Raw genomic sequence first — 18,991 nt, 5'->3', positions numbered from 1 at the left:
CAGCTGGACATTCATTTCTTGTGTCCTGACTAGCACACTCATCATAATAACTTCTAAGTATTTAATAACAGTTGGCCTATATGGTTGGCAAGGAATAAAACACTAACTTCATTTTGAATGGGGAATATAAATTGCTACCTTCAAAGGGGAAGATATGTTCCAAAATGATATACTGTAATAGGTCAGGCTAACAAGTCCTTGACCTTTGTTCATCAGTCGATTTTGATGCGAAACATAAAAAGAAGAAAAAGAAATCATATCATATTGTGCATATCATCTCTGTAGGATGGAAACTGTCCCCCCCCCCCCAAGTTATAAGTAGCAGAAGCAGATAAACTCAAATTGGGTACTTCGTGCTTGTAGATCTGCTCCCCATGTTTTTCTTTAGAACAATGTAGCCGATGACACTGATTTACTATGACACATGAGTTCACTAATACAGTGGTTCTCCTTTTATTGACAAGGAATAACTCTGAGTTGCAGATCTGGCCATTCAGGGCTATATCTCTTTGTGTTTCTGGTAAACATTTAATTTTGACAAAAATGTCTACCACAAACCAACATGGAAACGACCCCTGGTCAGGGAACATAGCAAAAACAAGGGAGTACAGTTAAAAAAGCCTAAATTATTCTTTATGAATTAACTTGTAGATAGACAAAAATAGCAGATCTACAAGCTACGAAGCTTGTAGATCTGCCATCTTTGGTGAAGAGAGTTGGGGTAGATGGACAAAGAACTCATCAAGTACAGTGCAAATCAGGTCGGTTATCGAGGGATCTAAAAAGTGGTTAAACTGAAGTGATATTGTTGAATTCCAAAGTTTATTCTGAGGCACCCCTGGACTGGCATCACAGCACCCACTTTGGGAATGGGAAACCCTGCCTTACCTTGTAGCGACTTGCATTTGTAGACAGGCTCTGAATCATTGGACTGGTCCCTTTTCTCAGTAGTCGGTTGCAGGGACGTGCAGAGAATGTTAGAGAGGCAGGGGCTGAAACTTCTAAGAGGGCCTTTTGGTGAAAATATCGAAAATAGCACACCTTGGAGGTCGGCTATTTTCTGTGCGTGACACCACACTGAACTAAGCATATTCAAGTGAATACTGGAGATGTGTTCTTTCAACATAAGATGCTGCATTCAAGTTCAGGAGAGTTTGGACAAGGTAATTCTCTTGAATGCTGCCTTCAGGTATGGCTTGCCAAAGACACCCCTACAAAATAGGCATCGTAGAGTATATGGGCGTAACTTTGTCCATTAATTTTTACAGTCTATGTATGAGACCAGGAGCAGAGAATGGCGACATGACAAGGCAGTGGTCAGATGTGAACCTGTGTCCTTGTGCCTCTTGGACCACGTGGCCTGTCTGAGACATCCACACCCAGGTTTGTTCCATTGAAAGTGTTGCTGGAAGAAGTAATCTTGTGTTTTAACTTACAATTAATATGATTTTCACTTGAAACGTGAAAACTCAATCCTCTTCATTCCCTGACTTGTAAAACCACACAAATAGCAAACCTTTGTAGGACAATGAGAGACACAAACGATCATTTTAGTGAAGATATTATTTATTGACTTCCCAGATGTCGAGTCATATTGCAGAAGAAATTTGGTGTGCTGGAAACATCCATCAACCACCACTTTATCATTTTGCAACTTCAGCACAGGGTTTCCACACATTTTTACCAATGATTTTCCACAACTTTTCCAGAATATTTAACCCAATTTCCAGGACTTAACAATCATTCAGCGCAATAACAAGTCTCTTACTCCTATGTGCAATGGTCAAAGACAGGCAATGTAGCAAAAATAAAGCGTGCAAGCCGCAAACAGACTGTGGCGTGCATGCTGATCGTGCACGATGGACACAAAAGAAATCGTGGCAGGGAACCCTCAAAGTCGTTTTTCCAGGACCTTCCAGGGCCTGTTTATCTGCGGTCGTTGGTACCAGATTTCCTCTGCGGTCGTTGGTACCAGATTTCCTCTTCCCTGCCAGGAGGTGTTTGGGTTTGAGGTCGAAGATGTGTCGGTCGCCCTCGCCTCTCCTTTCCTCCACGTTCATCTTCTTCATCATCTTCTTCACCTTCCTCGCCATCTGAGGAAATCAAAACAAGTCGTCAAGCTTCCACTACCTCTCAACATGGAATCAGGGATTACTTAAGTCAAGATGTATTCATCATTTTCAGCATTGTGGCGTGGGACACAGTGATAGGAGTCAAATCGTATGCCATGATAAATGTATCCTTCTAACTGTGGCTAATAGTCAGGGAATATTATTAGAATACCCGTCAAAGCTGGGAATAAATTCCTTACCAAACGATTTCTTCACCAATGTGTTCGTAAAGGTGTCTAGTAACATATCCAACAAAGATTGAAATTTAACATCCCTAGGAGAATCTTTGACAGCTAGGGTAATTCTGGGTCTCATTCACTTACTATACATTATACTCCAAGGGAAAAAATGACTCCCAAAAGATATGCTTTAATTAGCATGTGAGGGGTCTAACTAGGTGTTTTTAATTATTCTGAATCCATTGCAAGCATTTGTTTTGCACGAAAAACATTCCGTGGGCCAAAAATGGACCCCATACAACTGTGAAAAGTGATGACTCATCACTAAACCATCGTTTTTTGGGTCTGTTTTTGCTACTTAAAGCAGTGGTTCTCAACCTGTGGGTCGGGACCCCCAGTGGGGTCCCCAAATTATTTTGGGGGGTCCCCAGATGATTAACTTAATGGGCAACATAGTTTTCCTCACTCACCAGTAAACAAAACAACTTAAAGTTTAAGTGTATAGAGGGTATCTGCACATTTCTAAAGTGACAATTTAAGGACTTTTTTAATACCTCTAAAATGACAAATTAAACATTGGTCAAATTGTCAAATATTGGAGGCAGAAATTGTGTTGCGAAGCGTTGTGAGCATGTAGATCTGCTATTTTCACAATAGAACCGTGTTATACAAAATGTAACGCCTCAACTCTTAGTGCTCGTCAGGATTGGGGGGTCCCCAGTTAAAATATGATTATTTTGGGGGTCACGGCCTGAAAAGGTTGAGAACCAATGACTTAAAGAATATTTTTGGGAGTCATTATTTTCCCTTTTATTATCATGTATAGTAAGTGAATGAGACCCAGAATTACCCTAGCCTATTTTCCTAGGGATGTTGAATTTCAATCTTTGCTAGATATGTTACTAGACACATTTACGAACACATTGGTGACGAAATTGTTTGGCAATGAATTTATTCCCAGGTTTTATTATAGACGGTTGCATAGGTTGAACACAGGATGTTTTTGTTCACACATGAGACATAAAAACACAGTTGACTCAAGTGGTAGTGAACCATGACTTCCTAAATACACTGTATATCTGTATAGTTTTGCAGGTCACTATATGGTAATAAATAATATGCAATCATAATACACTATGTGGGTGTGTGTCTCAGTGAGTACCTTGGGGTCGTACCTTGTCCACCTGGGCCTGTGAGGCTTGCTGCAGTGTGTCCAGGTCAGGACAATGTCCAAGTATTTCTTGAACTCTCCTCCGATGGCCAGAGCGATGTCACCAAACGTAGACAGAATCTCAGGCTTTACTGACAGGTGGGCATTTTCATTCTGTACAGAGAATAAAATGTACTACTTCAATAACAAGAAGCTGTAGAATATGTTTTAAAAGAATGCATTAAGTTGGACGCTAAATGTTTCACTAAATTCCAAGTGACTAAATTCCAACATCCATTTCCGAGCTTTTGTTTTTTACATCGTTGCATTTTGTCATATTCTGCATTATATTCTGCTGAGCTTGCTGCCTGGTGCCGTGGGAAAAAAGTGAATATAGGTCTCAGATAGTGGTAAGGGGTTATACATCAGGCTTCAGCGTGGTGCATGGTTTATCATCATAGACCATACACACTTACATGGTTTCTATAAATTTACTGGTGTTCAAATGAGCATTGTCATATTTTGATGACATGCATAGTTACATTTCAGAACTGGTGAATTGTGTTGCTTCTTACTAATGCTTACTGATATCTGTCCACATACTCTGTGGGTAGTGTATGCAGACTTTTAGGCTAAAATATGGTAAATAGGTAAAATATGAATTAATTACTTTACCAATAATAGTTGAATGAATTAGATATTTCTCTTAGGTTCAATGCACTTTCCTTGCTGGTGCAAATAATTACGAATGAATGGGCCGTCAAAGAAAATCCCTGGACGTTGGTAACGATGCCAATGATGGCACAGGAACCCAGAAAGGAACCCAGGATTCTGTGCAAACTTTCTTACATGTGGCCCCAGGTATTCTAGTTTTTGTTTCATGGTTCTAGTACCAGCAGCTTGTTTACAAAATCTAAAGTCACAGAAAAAACCAACAAACATATTCATATTTCAAGTCAACTGGATCCAATATACGTGTAATTTTGCACATTGCAACACTAGAGAAGGGGAGAGGACAGTAGTGTGTGTATTCTGACCAGTAGAGTAGCGCACAGTAACGACTGCAGATCGTTGAACTGGATTCTGTCTCGAGGTGCTCTGAATGTGCAACTGGAGAGAGAGAGAGAGAGAGAGAGAGAGAGAGAGAGAGAGAGAGAGAGAGAGAGAGATAAAGAGAGAGAGAGAGAGAGAGAGAGAGAGAGAGAGAGAGAGAGACAGACAGAGAGGGGACAGGATGTTAATATCGTTAAGACATGTGGTGGAAATGGTGTAACAGCACAGATGCTCAAATGCTACCACAACAGCAGCAGAGGGAGGATTTCTTCGGAGGGAGAGCCAGTCACCTTAAAGCAGAGCTGCTGCCATGTTCAGGTGTAAAATCTGTTGCATTGCTTCATCATTATTTTGTAAAAGTCATCCAATCTTTCCGATTCCTTCATTCAACCTCTCGCTAGGGGGGCTGGGCAAGGGAGGCCAGATATCATCACTTTTTCTGGCTTTTTCTAGATTTCTTACAGGTACAATTACCATTCATCCTTTTTAAATGTGTGTATTCGACTCAAGGCACAGTTCACCGTCTTTGACATGCATACATCATTGCATTTTTGTCATTTGCGTTGCAGTCTGCACAGCTTGCTGGCTGGTGCCGTGGGAAAAGGTGCGTATAGGTCTCAGATAAAGTGGTAAAGGGTTATACATCAGGCTTCAGCGTGGTGCATGGTTTATCATCACAGACCAGACACACTTGAACGGTTTGTTTGTATCATTATAATGGTGTTCAAGTGAGCATGTTATGTTGTACTTTCACTAAAAAAAAGAAAGAAAAAAAGACGTCTACAGTAGAAGCTCAGAACATACTCATTTCTTCTATTATTGAAGATTTTTGAAAAAATTATTAATTTTTTCCATATTGCCGGCCCCACCGCTCTCCTCATTTCCATCTATCGAGTTTTTTCCCTCCCCTCTTACCTCCATCTGTAGGACCTGCTGCAGTCTCTCCATGATGACCAGGGTGGTCTTCTGGACGGCAGGGTAACAATCCTTGGTGCCTTTCTTGACAATCTCCATGAGAGCCTTATAGGCGGCTGAGCGCAGGTTGTTCTGGTGGCCGTCAGGCCTGCAACACACAACAAACAAACATCAGTGTCAAGCCAACTGACTACAGTTCAAGAACCACAGGACGTTGATTTTCATGCATTATAATTTAACTTTGTAAGTTTTGGAAAATGGTCGGCAGTAGGCCTATTATCAAGTACATTTCAAGTCATTGTCAACGAGCAAGGCATGCCAGACGACCTCCAATATCTTAATATGAACTTTTAGGAGTAAAGCAAGCTGTGCATGCTTAACAACCCAACAATCAAAAATTGTGCTTCTTGAGGTTCAAATAGACAAGCTCTTCCCCTCGATTCTTTTATGGATTTAATATTTTATGGATTTAATAAAGAGATAGTGTGTCACAATGCCAACTGAGAACACCACCAAAAAGGAAAAGTGAAAACCACTAGCGTAATTCTTTTTGGTTATTTTAATAAGTTCATAGTTGACGTGTCACCTGCAACAGAAGCCAGGTTCAAAGCGCACAAATAATTTGAAGGCCAACTTCGCGTGTGCTTTGCCGACTTGCCCAAGCGCCTTCGCATTGTCAATTACATTCATCGAGTGTGCCAAATTTAATATTTTAAGCCCTAAGCTTGCTGTAGAACGTTGTGTGTAGGTCTCAGATACAATGGTAAGAGTTATACATCAGCTTTCAGCGTGGTGCATGGTTTATCATCACAGACCAGACACACTTACATGGTTTGTTAGCATTATTACAGCATGATCATTGTATATAACCTTTTTATTTTATTTTATGAGTGCTCCATTTAAGACATACATATTTACATTTCATATTTTATCTATTATTTTTGGTTAATCGTTCAGGAAAAAACTGTAGATATGAACTAAATACACACTTTTGTTTGCAGACACTATTGCCAACAGAGTGTCTCCTCTGTAATACTCTGTCTGGTTTGTAATGAAAAAAAGAAGAAAAAAATAAAAATAAAAACAAGAAAATGTATTATTGATAATGAATGTTGGATGGAGAGAAGGAGACAACAAGGTATTGAAATACAGAGAGAAGCTCCTGTTTCAGTATCTGCAGGCGTCAGTGCTTTTAATTTAAGACCGAGACCTTTTTAATACCACCTTGGGTGAAATCAATTTTGCGACAAAACTATTCATCACTAAATCCATACATAAGTCATAGGAAGGTCAAAGTATGGATTCGTTGCAGAGGGTACATTTGCAGACACTCTGTACGACACTTTTACTAGGTAAATCAACACTTAAGTATTTGTTTTTTAAAACAAAGGTTTAAGGCCGTTTCAAATTCATAAGAGAAGTGTTTGGTCTCACAAACTGTTTCACAATACAAACTACCATCCCATTGTATTGTTGGGCACCGGAAGACATCCAAGAGTTTGACGAGTTGGCGTGTTGTGGGCATCCCACGAGTTAAGAGTAACAGTGTCATGATTTCTGGAAAGATATGTTGAGCTCTGCTGTACTGGAATGATGGCAGAATGCCCAGCCATCTCGATAGATAGATGGCACTCCATTAAATAATTATGTTTTGTTTTTTTCCTCTGTGTTTTTGTATTTTGGGTGACCTGCCCCTTTAAAGCATGACGTTAACAGGAATGGTTGAGAAAACAGGAAAAAATTTAAGTTTTTGTATGGGAGTTTGTATGACGCGTCTGACCTGTCTGGTCTCTAGCAGTTTCTGTACAATGATTTTGAAGGAGGAAGACAGGCAGTACGTGGCTGGCTCTTCCTAGTCCTCAGCTGCGTCCGTGGCCTCATAGGCGGCCTCCGCCAGACTGGAGAACACCTGGAGGAGGAAAAAAACAATTCAGTCCATTTGTATTATGCATAGCTTCCTGCCAAAACATCTTAAATTTCAGCATGCATACTCCCATCAGTGCAGAGCAATGGCTTTTTTTTCACCGGAACCATGTGCTCCCTGTACAAGAAGGGACCTACTCCTGCATTTCCTTATTTTAATTTCAAAACTGTTGGTTGTTTTGCCGTAGATCTTTAACAATTCTGTAATGTGCAATGCATTAAATAATGTGTTATGGTTGCGTAACTAACAGATTCAAATTCCTTGCATCGGCAAACTCACTTCAAGCCTTGTGATTGCTAGGTAATTTTCCAGTTTGTGATTACTTCTTTTTTTTAAGATTTGTTTTGGGGCTTTTTATGCCTTTATTGGATAGGACAGTAGGCTGACAGGAAATGGGGGGAGAGATAAGACAAGCGGCAAAGGCCGTCCGGATCAGGAATCGATCCGGCGACGCTGCCAGGTGGCAATGCCTATGTGGTATGCGCCTGGACCAGCAGGCCAGAGTGATTACTTCTTTGGTCTTCAATGTGCTTATATAGTTAGCCGGCATTCAATTGAACATAATATTCATTATAGTTTCAAATATGCTATGACTGTAGGTCTACAACTTAACACTCAAGTAACATGTAGCTGGTGACATGAGATTAAGAAGGAACATATTTCGTTTTTCTTCTGTCTTTCTGAGCTGTATTGAAGGTTTTTCTTCTTTCATGTGTTCCTAAATTAAAATACCTCAGAATAATCAAGTCCATTTCATAGAACTTTAAAGATATTTTTATACTTTTTATACATTTCACACAAGCATTGAAGTGTTGGTGTCTTGTCTTGGTCTCAGATACAATGTATCAAGTTATACATCACAATTTCAGCATTTGGTGCATGCTTTATCATCATAGACCAGACAACTCACCATCATTACTAACTTTTCGTTTATAACAAAACTTACAAGGTACTGACCACCTTGTGGTTTCTGTGATGTATGGAATGTTTGTTATCTCAGCAGCAAAAACCTAAAGTGCCCGGCAGTTTTTATTCAGATTATCCAGCTTTAGCTCCTGTTGAACAGGAAAGGCTTTCGGTAACATGACATCGGTTGTCTCACACTACAACAGCAGCTTTAACTTGACGACTACAAGCCCAGCAAAGCAAGGGTGTTGTTGAATATTCATATTTCTCGTTATAGTAGCATTTCACGTCGTCATATAGCCATCTTAAAATAAGTATGTCTATTTTATAATTACAGGAACGTACAAGATAAGTACAAGAACCGTGTCTAGTAAGGATAATGTTTAAATATGTTATCATAGAAGCTTCAGTGTTAGGCTGTCACAATTATCATCATAATCTTTATTATTTTGCATAATCATCATAATTGTTTTCATGTTTGTTTTTTAAAGTATAAAATGATTAATTATTGTTAAGCCCAGTAACTCCATAGTCAGTACACCAGTTACTAGTAGTTTTGGCTCTGTGGGAAGGTGCCAACTAGTGCTTCTGGATAAAAGAAATCATCAATTCCATAAAGCTTGTCAACCTATGGAAGCACAAAGAGCTCTAAAATCCCTGGTAGATGGCTGTGTTGACTCTGAACTTGATAAAACACAGTGGACTAACACCAGCAATCCAATGCAATGCTGGTTTTGCGCCACAAATGTAACCTGTATTAGAGAAGAAAATGAACTTTTACACAATATTCTATTTTTTGGGATAGACCTGTATATGGTACAAAATGCAACTTAAAGGTGTGCACCCTCTGGTGGACAAATATGCAGCCAGCTGTACATTTAAAAAGGAACATGGATTGAATTATATACCGGTAAACATTTATATAAGTAAAAGCCCACACACTGACTAAATTCACTCTATTTTAGGATGCATAGAAATGTAAATGATACAAGCGCCTCTTTGCTGATTTTGTCAGCATGCAGGCCTTACAAAATGTTATGACCTTAGCACCCAAACGTTATTCCTGCAATCCAACCACAACCATGTACAGTAAAGTCCTAGCCTGGGTTCCAGCCCCACTCATTCCCACCCCTTGGTCACGCAGTGTGTGAATGAGTCTGAGCAATGCCAGGCTAGTAAAGTCCTTCCTACAGTAGGCTATAATGAGGGAAAACTGAAAGTGGAGTCCAATTTATTTGTATAGCCAAAACGGATGCATGGAGAGTTTTCGAGAATTCATGGATTTTTTTTTGTTTTTGTCGAATTCCTTTGCCAATAATTTGATCTCCCTAGGGAAGAAAGCTGTCTCTTTGTGTCTCCATAGCATACATGGGCAACTGGCGGCCACATGCGGCCCCTACCTTCACTTAATGCGGCCCGCAGGTTAATACCGGAATACTGATATATTATTAGTAGCTTAATGACTAGTATAGTAGTATTAAAATGTATTTTTTATGTCCAATGTATTTGTATTTAGGTTCATAAAGTTAACATGAGTATATAACTAAATGCGTTTGAAATTAAATCTAAATGTTACATTTCAGGATTCCAATTAAGAAATAACAAAAATAATTCAGGATTCCAATTCAAAAGAAGCAAAAATAGACAATCTACAAGCTCAAAACGCATCGCGCTGCGATGCGTTTTGAGCTTGTAGATCTGCTATTTTTGCTTCTATTGTATGCGATACTAGAATGACAAAGTACGACGTAGCAATATGCAATGTGGCCCTCTGGTGTGAATGTGGAAATATAGTGGCCCTCACCATCATCAAGGTTGCCCACCCCTGCTCCATAGGGACTCACTGCTGGTCATCAAATTATTGGATTAGGAATGCGACAAAAACGAAAATATATCCATGAATTCAAGTCTCCATGGGGTGAGTAATCAATAGAAAATATGTTATTTTTGGGGTAAACTACTCCTTTAACCACTCACATGAAAGGTAGAAAAAGGAGAGGGGTAGACTGTGTGTTTTAATTTAACTTACATCCAGCTTGGGGAAGTCGGTGAGGATTTGGCTGAGTCTGTCATGGTAGTTCTGCAGTGTGAATTTGACTTTGTGCATGTAGAAGCGTCGAATGCGATGGACCAGGTAATGTTTGTGCACCACTGTGGGAGTCTTCCACTGGGTTTTAGATCAAGTCAAGTCGATGAACTCCTGTATGGAGGAAGGAGAGCAGCATTAGATGGGTGACAATGATGCTTGTTGGCTGCCCCGGTGAACAAAACTAGCAATGCTGAACAGCAGCTACCACTTTATGTCATGGTCAGAGAGCTCATGATTTACTTAAAAGGAGTTTACATCTGTAGTTTCCACCTTTCCAAGCATAGGAGTGAGCTCATAACTGCTGTTGGTATATACAGAAATGTTATGCACGTGTACATTTGATGATCTTTTTAATTCTCTTTGCTCTTTTTTGCACTCCTTTCTTGTTTTTATGTCATTATTCTGCTATTGTTATTATGCTGTTGCATTATCTGTAGGAAGGAAAACCAAAATAGGTTTTACTATTATGTACCCGTAAACAAAGATAAACAATAAAGTAGAAGCTTGATAACTAGTCATAAGTGGACAAGACACAATTGGACAAGACACAATTTTGAAAACTGAGTATCTAAATTAAATGTTTGAGTTCGTTTGCAGTTAGCATGGCACAGGATCTTTATTGATGTTTGTTTGTGTATGTGTGTGGCTATTATATATACTCAAGATAATTCAACATTAATACCCGATCGGGGATTTAAACCATAGCTACACTCTATTACCAGTTTAACACAGCCAAAGGTTCCCACTCAGTCTGAATATTCATTAGACAGCATGGCATGCTACACAATACTTTGAAGTTACACTTAGTTTAGCACTGTTGGTGCAGAAAGAGAACTACTGGCTAACGTACTATTCTGTGTAATGTCGTGTCTGGTGTCTGTTTTCCACTATGGTTTTCCACAGTAATGCACTGCTACCAGCTACCACAACACGTGTCTGTGTCTAAACTGAGCTCTGACAACTCACAGGCATCTCTAAACCACATAAAGGCTGTTCAAATTACAAAACCAAAGCAGCGGTATCACCTCCGACGGGTTCCAAAACGCCAAATTTGTGAGTGAAAAACGTACCTTTGCGGTGGGAACCACCATAATCTTCTTGAAGTTATAAAGTGCCATGCTGGATTTGATTCACGCTGGTCGCTGGTCTACCGCACTAGGGAAAGGAAGGAGTGCTACTCCGACCGGAATAAAGAGAAGCTGAGGGAGCGGGGTTTAAGAGTGTCCCTGCACTGCCTCCTGGTGGAAATGTGTGGAACACATATTAGTTTGGAAAATATAGAAAATAGCAGATCGTGAAGCATTGTGAGCTTGTAGATCTGCTATTTTCAAATGGCCGAAATGCATACAGGGCTGAAGTGGTTAATGTATGTTTTGTAATAATAATCAAAATCTACAAAGTAGCCTAACTAGTAACGAAAGTTTAAAAAAAAAAAAAAAAAAAAAAGGTATTTGTCTCTGAGATGTAGTGGAGTAGCACAAAAGTAAAAATGGGAAATACTCGAGCAAATTACAAATACTTGTACAGTACTTTTATGACCCTCACCCTCACCCCATCATAAAATCAAAATATAATATATGTGGGCGGCTTACTTTCAGTATTTCAGCGCCGTTGCTCGGTGGTTGCTATGGTGTAGATCGTCAAGCGCAGAACACGCAACTGAGCATATGAACTGAGCGGACCAATGAGCGTGACGCGCGACAGCGCGTGCCAGCCGCGCGCGCGATGATTGGCTCTGCGCTGCCACGCAGGGCGTACATAAACCCGTGGTCAGAAACGGAACGCGCACTCGCGCAGTTGAGCGGACAGAGCGGCGGCGGCGCGCCAGCAGCAGCAGCAGCAGCTGATCAACGACAATATCATCACCGTAGTACATCAACAATAATATGTCGAGATCAACAACATAATATCACTGCCGGGTAGAAACCTCATATCTCCAAGTTTCACATTTTGATGTTTTCCCTTTCTTTTGCAAAGTAGCCCAACACCCTGCTTCATCACACAAGACTGTCGCACAATTTAAGTAGTGAAAACAGCATATCTACACTTTTTTTCCCCAGTTTAAATCATTTTTAAAATGATAAATACAAAACGAACGGTTTTGGACTTGGTTTCCACCCGACAACAACGACGTCGTCAACGTGCTCCGGCCTCCAACCGTCTTGAACTTGAACTTGTCTGGAAACTAAAGGATGATGATGCAACGGCTTGTCGCGACGGCAGAGTGCCCTCCAAGCATATATTAGGAATCAATCGACGTTCGTTCACCACTAGACCCTTGAAATTCAAACTTCTGGACTCACAACATGCAGGTAAATTAATAGTATATTTTTTGTGTTGTTAGGAATTCGGCACAATAATTACGTTTTATGGTTTCTGTGTACATATGAGGTGCTTCTGCTTGTGTGTTTAGTGTTTACATTTCATACAAGTAGCCTAATTTAGCCTCGGAGGCCACAAGCACCGTCAATTTTTCAATTGATCGTTAATTTGCAATCGTCTGGGAGACGGTTTTGATCGTGTCATATTTAACTGTCAAGTTAGCTTAGCTTAGCTAGTAGCAAGCAGTTGCTGCCTTGTTTTGTTGCTTAACAACAAACGTTATTATTTTAAACAACATTTAATTAGGCTAATAAATGTTAATGTCAGTGAATAATATGTATCCAATATGAACGTAATACTTTCAAAAAGTCGAAGCAGCAGGCCGTTGCTCGGTTGTTATGGTTACCGCACCTGTGTATGTTTTTGAACTTGGGCCGGTCGGCTTGGACCAATGAGAGCGACGCATGACGCGGTGACGTCACAGTGGTGGAGGTTCGGAAAACTTCGGGTAAACGGTAACGTCACAGCAGTGAAGGTTCGGTAAACCTCGGGTCACGTTCGGTCATGTTCGGCTTTAAACCGATCTATGCTTTAAAGCGTCTCTCTCCCGGTGTTGCCATGTCCGCTTATTATAAGCGACGTTGGACTTGTTTTTCTGTAAAGTTTGTAAATTATTGTTAGGCTACTTGTTTCGTTGTGAGCTTGTGTAGATTGCATTTTATTTTCAAAGCGTTAGCGTTTCAGTGGGCCGTTGCATGGTTATGCTATGTGCAGTAAGTAGCCTACGTCACTTCATGTGGCCTGTAGTAGCTTGTTTTCCTGTACCCGGTTGCTTATTTCTCCAGCAAAATCTGGCAACAACACTGAGAACACGATAGCCGCAAGGACCCCCAAATTGACTATTTTTCGCCCGCGGACCCCCATTTGAAAATATATGACAGGGACCCCCATAAGAGAAGACTTTTACAGCTCTAGCAGTGATTCTAAACTATTTTAATTTCATGGACCTCCAGTTTGACATGCATTAGGCTACGGACGGACCCCCATTTAATGGTAACCGTATTTCTTTAAATAGCCTAACCAAGTACATTTACTTAAAGGAGTAGTTCACCCCCAAAATGACTTTTTTTCTATTGATTACTCTCGCCATGGAGACTTGAGTTCATGAATAGGTTTGTCCATGCATGCTTATTTATTGAAATGGCTAAAACGCTAGTCCTTTCTGGTTCTCCAGTGAAGTGGTGTAAAGTAACTAACAGAGATGGGGACTCGAGTTAAAGACTCGCGTTTTTGGAGACTCGTCACTCGACTCGGACTCGCCCCTCAAAGACTCGAGACTCGACTCGGACTCGCCCCTCAAAGACTCGAGACTCGACTCGACTCGACTCGAGCTCATAAGACTCGTGAACAATCTTTATTTTAAGCACTATAATGCATGACAAGCCCGACAAATATTGGCCTTTACTTCTCCTTTCTTCTTTCCTCTCTGGTGCCACAGACACAGCCGTCTGCATGGACCTTTCATCGTAAGATTTAAATATTAAAACGGCGAAATAAAACACACATGTTTAGCTCATCAGCTATTTTACTTCAGCTAACTTGGTATTTATGTGACTCGTGAGTCATGACTCGACTCGTGACTCGTGATGAAAGACTTGTGACTCGACTCGGGCTGACCCACTAAAGACTCGACTCGACTCGTGACTTGAGATCAAAGACTCGTGACTCGGACTTGACTCGAGATCAAAGACTCTTTTACATCTCTGGTAACTAAGTACATTTACTCAAGTACTGTACTTAAGTACACTTTTGAAGTATTTGTACTTTACTTGAGTGTCTCCAATTTCCAATTCTTTAACTTCTACTCCATCTGGGAAAACTTTAGTTACTAGTTACTTTTTGGATGTAAGTTATAATATTTTAAAACACACATTAAACACTTTAGCCATGTTTTATAGCAAGGTTGTTTGAAAAATCTACAGCGTTGTGAGCTTGTAGATCTGCTATTTTCAAACATTTTGTACTTTTAAGTACATTTTGATACCAATACTTTCATAATTGTAGGCCTACTCGAGTACATTTTGAATTCTGGACTTTTACTTGTAACAGAGTACATCTACATTGCAGTATTGATACTTTTACTTAAGTAAAGAATGTGAGTACTTTTTCCACCACTGCTCTCTTGTTCCCAACTATCATTTATCTGGGGACCCCCTAGAACTCCCTCAAGGACCCATGGGGGACTGGGGGTCCCCGGTCCCCACTTCAAGAACCAAGTATGGAATGAAGGGAAAAGTTTCTAATTGTTTGACCAGTGGAGGACGCTAAAGTTCTGTAAGTATTGCAAAATGTATCACTTTCAGTTCATTTTATTTTCATGTATCATGTTAGAAAAATGCTAATAAAAGTTGTGCCGTTAGACTTTTTAGTTGTTTAAGATCTAACTCATACCCTGCCAAGCCCGAGGAACCCGAGAATTTTGGGATGTCCCTCCCTGCCACGCCCGAGGAACCCGAGAATGGCCGCCATTTTGAAAAAAAAAAAACATTTTTTTTTTTCATTTTTTTTTTTTTTTTGGACCCCAAAAACGTTAGTAGGCATGATAGCGATTGCGAAATTGCTTGTTTAACCCCCATACAACCCCCATACAACTCAGGTAGCAGACCTCCAAGCTCACAACACTGTAAAACATAGTGGCTGCTATCTCATGAATGCCTGAACGGATTTCCATTCGGATTCTTTTGTTTGAAAGCTGTGAGCAATGTGGACACACGTGGTGCATTATCTAGGCATGGGTGTGCATGATCCGTGCACTATGAATTACATGGAAGTCTATGGAGACAGTTTGGCAGGATTGGAGTACGAAGGTATTGTTAAATGGCAGCAAATGAGTTTGGTTGGTTGTTGGACATGGTTAAATAAGTTTGAGATGGTATAGATCTTATTAACAGTTGTTTTTTTGTTTGACATGGTTAATGTGTTGTTGAGGCTAGATTGAGAATAATAATTCATTTTTATTAATGCATGATTACATTTTTAACAACGGTTTTCGTGTTGTAAGTGTTAATATTTTATGTACTGTATGTCTTGTAATCTGTACCTAAGTAATTGATGTTTCACTTTTATCTGTATGTGCTGGTGCTATACTGTCATTATATATTATATTTGTATTTATATTAAGGTTGTTGATGGAGAGAAGTTGGGGTATTAGTTCGATCTGAAGGCATTGAGATCATTTCACTCCATCAGACAAGGTAAGCTAAAAGCTGATCTCTGACATGTTCCCAAGGCCAAAGATAATTTCAGACGAACATTTTTATAATGCCTCCTTCTAGCTTGATAAAAAGGTAAGTGGGAACTAATCTCTCCTTATGTAGCTGTGATCTAGGTAAGGTACAGTATGATACAATGTACACTGTTAATCTATTCTGCATTTGATTTATTTCCTTAGGTTGTCATTGTTTTCTCTCTACATCCTGGGAACCGTCGCGTTTCCCTCCTCTTGACATCCAGCGTCCGCTCCAGAACCGGGCCATGGAGACGTGTTCCGGGGCCTGGGCGTGTCGGAGTGTTCCTGGAGTGACACGTCTCCTCTCAACATCCAGGGAACCTCAACGACACCTGCCCTTTTCTCAACATCCTGTATATTTCATTGTGTTTTGCGCTTGGTGTTTGTAGCATGATAACAAGGTAAGTGGGACCTAATCTCTCCTTATGTAGGTGTGATCTAGGTAACTGTATTGTTTTCAATTGCATATTTGATTGTGTTTTGTGCTTGCTGTTTTTAATGTGTTTTCTTGCAATCATTTCATTTTGGTTGTCATTTTATGGGCAGAAGCTGAAATAGAGAAGAGGGGAAGCTGAATGATGGAAGAGGAGTATTGAAATTGTGACGAGAACTTGAATATGGAGAGAAGTCGAGGTATAATTTCGATCTGAAGGCATTGGGATCATTTCACTCCATCAAACAAGGTAAGCTAAAAGCTGATCTCTGACATGTTCCCAAGGCCAAAGATAATTTCAGACGAACATTTTTATAATGCCTCTTTCTAGCTTGATAACAAGGTAAGTGGGAACTAATCTCTCCTTATGTAGCTGTGATCTAGGTAAGGTACAGTATGATACAATGTCCACTTAACTGTATTGTTTTCATATGCATGTTTTATCCAGGGAACCTCGACGACACTTGAGTGTGTGGTAGAGTAGATGGCCCTCCTCTCAACATCCAAGGACTGTCGCGGTTCCCCCCTCGACATTCAGGGAAACGCGACGACACCTGAGTGTGTGATAGAGCTGAAGGGCCTCCTCACGACATCCAAGGAACCTCGCCGACACCTGCCCTTTTCTCAACATCCAGCATATTTCATTGTGTTTTGCGCTTGGTGCTTGTAGCTTGATAACAAGGTAAGTGGGACCTAATCTCTCCTTATCTAGGTGTGATCTAGGTAAGGTACAGTATGAAACAATGTCCACTTAATTGTATTGTTTTCAAATGCATATTTGATTGTGTGTTGTGCTTGCTGTTTTTAATGTGTTTTCTTACAATCATTTCATTTTGTGACTTGTGTCATTTTACAGGCAGAACCTGAAATAGAGAAGAAGCGAGGCTGAATGATGGAAGAGGAGTATTGACATTTTGACGAGAACTTGAATATGGCGAGAAGTCGAGGTATTAGTTCGATCTGAAGGCATTGAGATCATTTCACTGCATCAGACAAGGTAAGCTAAAAGCTGATCTCTGACATGTTCCCAAGGCCAAAGATAATTTCAGACGAACATTTTTATAATGCCTCCTTCTAGCTTGATAACAAGGTAAGTGGGAATTAATCTCTCCTTATGTAGCCGTGATCTAGGTAAGGTACAGTATGATACAATGTCCACTTCACTGTATTGTTTTCATATGCATGTTTTATCCAGGGAACCTCGACGACACCTGAGTGTGTGGAAGAGAAGATGGCCCTCCTCTCGACATTCAAGGACTGTCGCGGTTCCCTCCTCGACATTCAGGGAAACGCGACGACACCGGAGTGTTTGATAGAGCTGAAGGGCCTCCTCACGACATCCAAGGAACCTTGCCGACACCTGCCCTTTTCTCAACATCCAGCCCATTTCATTGTGTTTTGCGCTTGGTGCTTGTAGCTTGATACCAAGGTAAGTGGGACCTAATCTCTCCTTATGTAGGTGTGATCTAGGTAAGGTACAGTATGAAACAATGTCCACTTAATTGTATTGTTTTCAAATGCATATTTGATTGTGTGTTGTGCTTGCTGTTTTTAATGTGTTTTCTTACAATCATTTCATTTTGTGACTTGTGTCATTTTACAGGCAGAACCTGAAATAGAGAAGAAGCGAGGCTGAATGATGGAAGAGGAGTATTGACATTTTGACGAGAACTTGAATATGGCGAGAAGTCGAGGTATTAGTTCGATCTGAAGGCATTGAGATCATTTCACTGCATCAGACAAGGTAAGCTAAAAGCTGATCTCTGACATGTTCCCAAGGCCAAAGATAATTTCAGACGAACATTTTTATAATGCCTCCTTCTAGCTTGATAACAAGGTAAGTGGGAATTAATCTCTCCTTATGTAGCCGTGATCTAGGTAAGGTACAGTATGATACAATGTCCACTTCACTGTATTGTTTTCATATGCATGTTTTATCCAGGGAACCTCGACGACACCTGAGTGTGTGGAAGAGAAGATGGCCCTCCTCTCGACATTCAAGGACTGTCGCGGTTCCCTCCTCGACATTCAGGGAAACGCGACGACACCGGAGTGTTTGATAGAGCTGAAGGGCCTCCTCACGACATCCAAGGAACCTTGCCGACACCTGCCCTTTTCTCAACATCCAGCCCATTTCATTGTGTTTTGCGCTTGGTGCTTGTAGCTTGATACCAAGGTAAGTGGGACCTAATCTCTCCTTATGTAGGTGTGATCTAGGTAAGGTACAGTATGAAACAATGTCCACTTAATTGTATTGTTTTCAAATGCATATTTGATTGTGTGTTGTGCTTGCTGTTTTTAATGTGTTTTCTTACAATCATTTCATTTTGTGACTTGTGTGTCATTTTACATGCAGAACCTGAAATAGAGAAGAAGGGAGGCTGAATGATGGAAGAGGAGTATTGATATTTTGACGAGAACTTGAATAAGGCGAGAAGTCGAGGTATTAGTTCGATCTGAAGGCATTGAGATCATTTCACTCCATCAGACAAGGTAAGCTAAAAGCTGATCTCTGACATGTTCCCACGGCCAAAGATAATTTCAGACGAACATTTTTATAATGCCTCCTTCTAGCTTGATAACAAGGTAAGTGGGAACTAATCTCTCCTCTCATGTAGGT

The 18,991-nt window shown here is 40.4% G+C and overlaps 1 long non-coding RNA gene across 1 annotated transcript; it reads right to left on the bottom strand.

Moving 5' to 3' along the window:
- Positions 1–1,751: 1,751 nt before the first annotated feature.
- Positions 1,752–11,470, bottom strand: LOC308301690. Its single transcript, XR_013962904.1, has 7 exons — positions 11,398–11,470; positions 10,268–10,438; positions 7,189–7,317; positions 5,409–5,556; positions 4,478–4,550; positions 3,466–3,614; positions 1,752–2,093 (listed from the first exon to the last, which is right to left on the bottom strand). It is a non-coding gene; the product is annotated as an uncharacterized lncRNA (long non-coding RNA).
- Positions 11,471–18,991: the final 7,521 nt, after the last annotated feature.

This window comes from Nannobrachium achirus (assembly GCF_963921795.1).
Source record: "Nannobrachium achirus genome assembly, chromosome: 17".
NCBI classification, from domain to species: domain Eukaryota; kingdom Metazoa; phylum Chordata; class Actinopteri; order Myctophiformes; family Myctophidae; genus Nannobrachium; species Nannobrachium achirus.
This window is presented reverse-complemented; position numbering and strand designations above follow the sequence as displayed.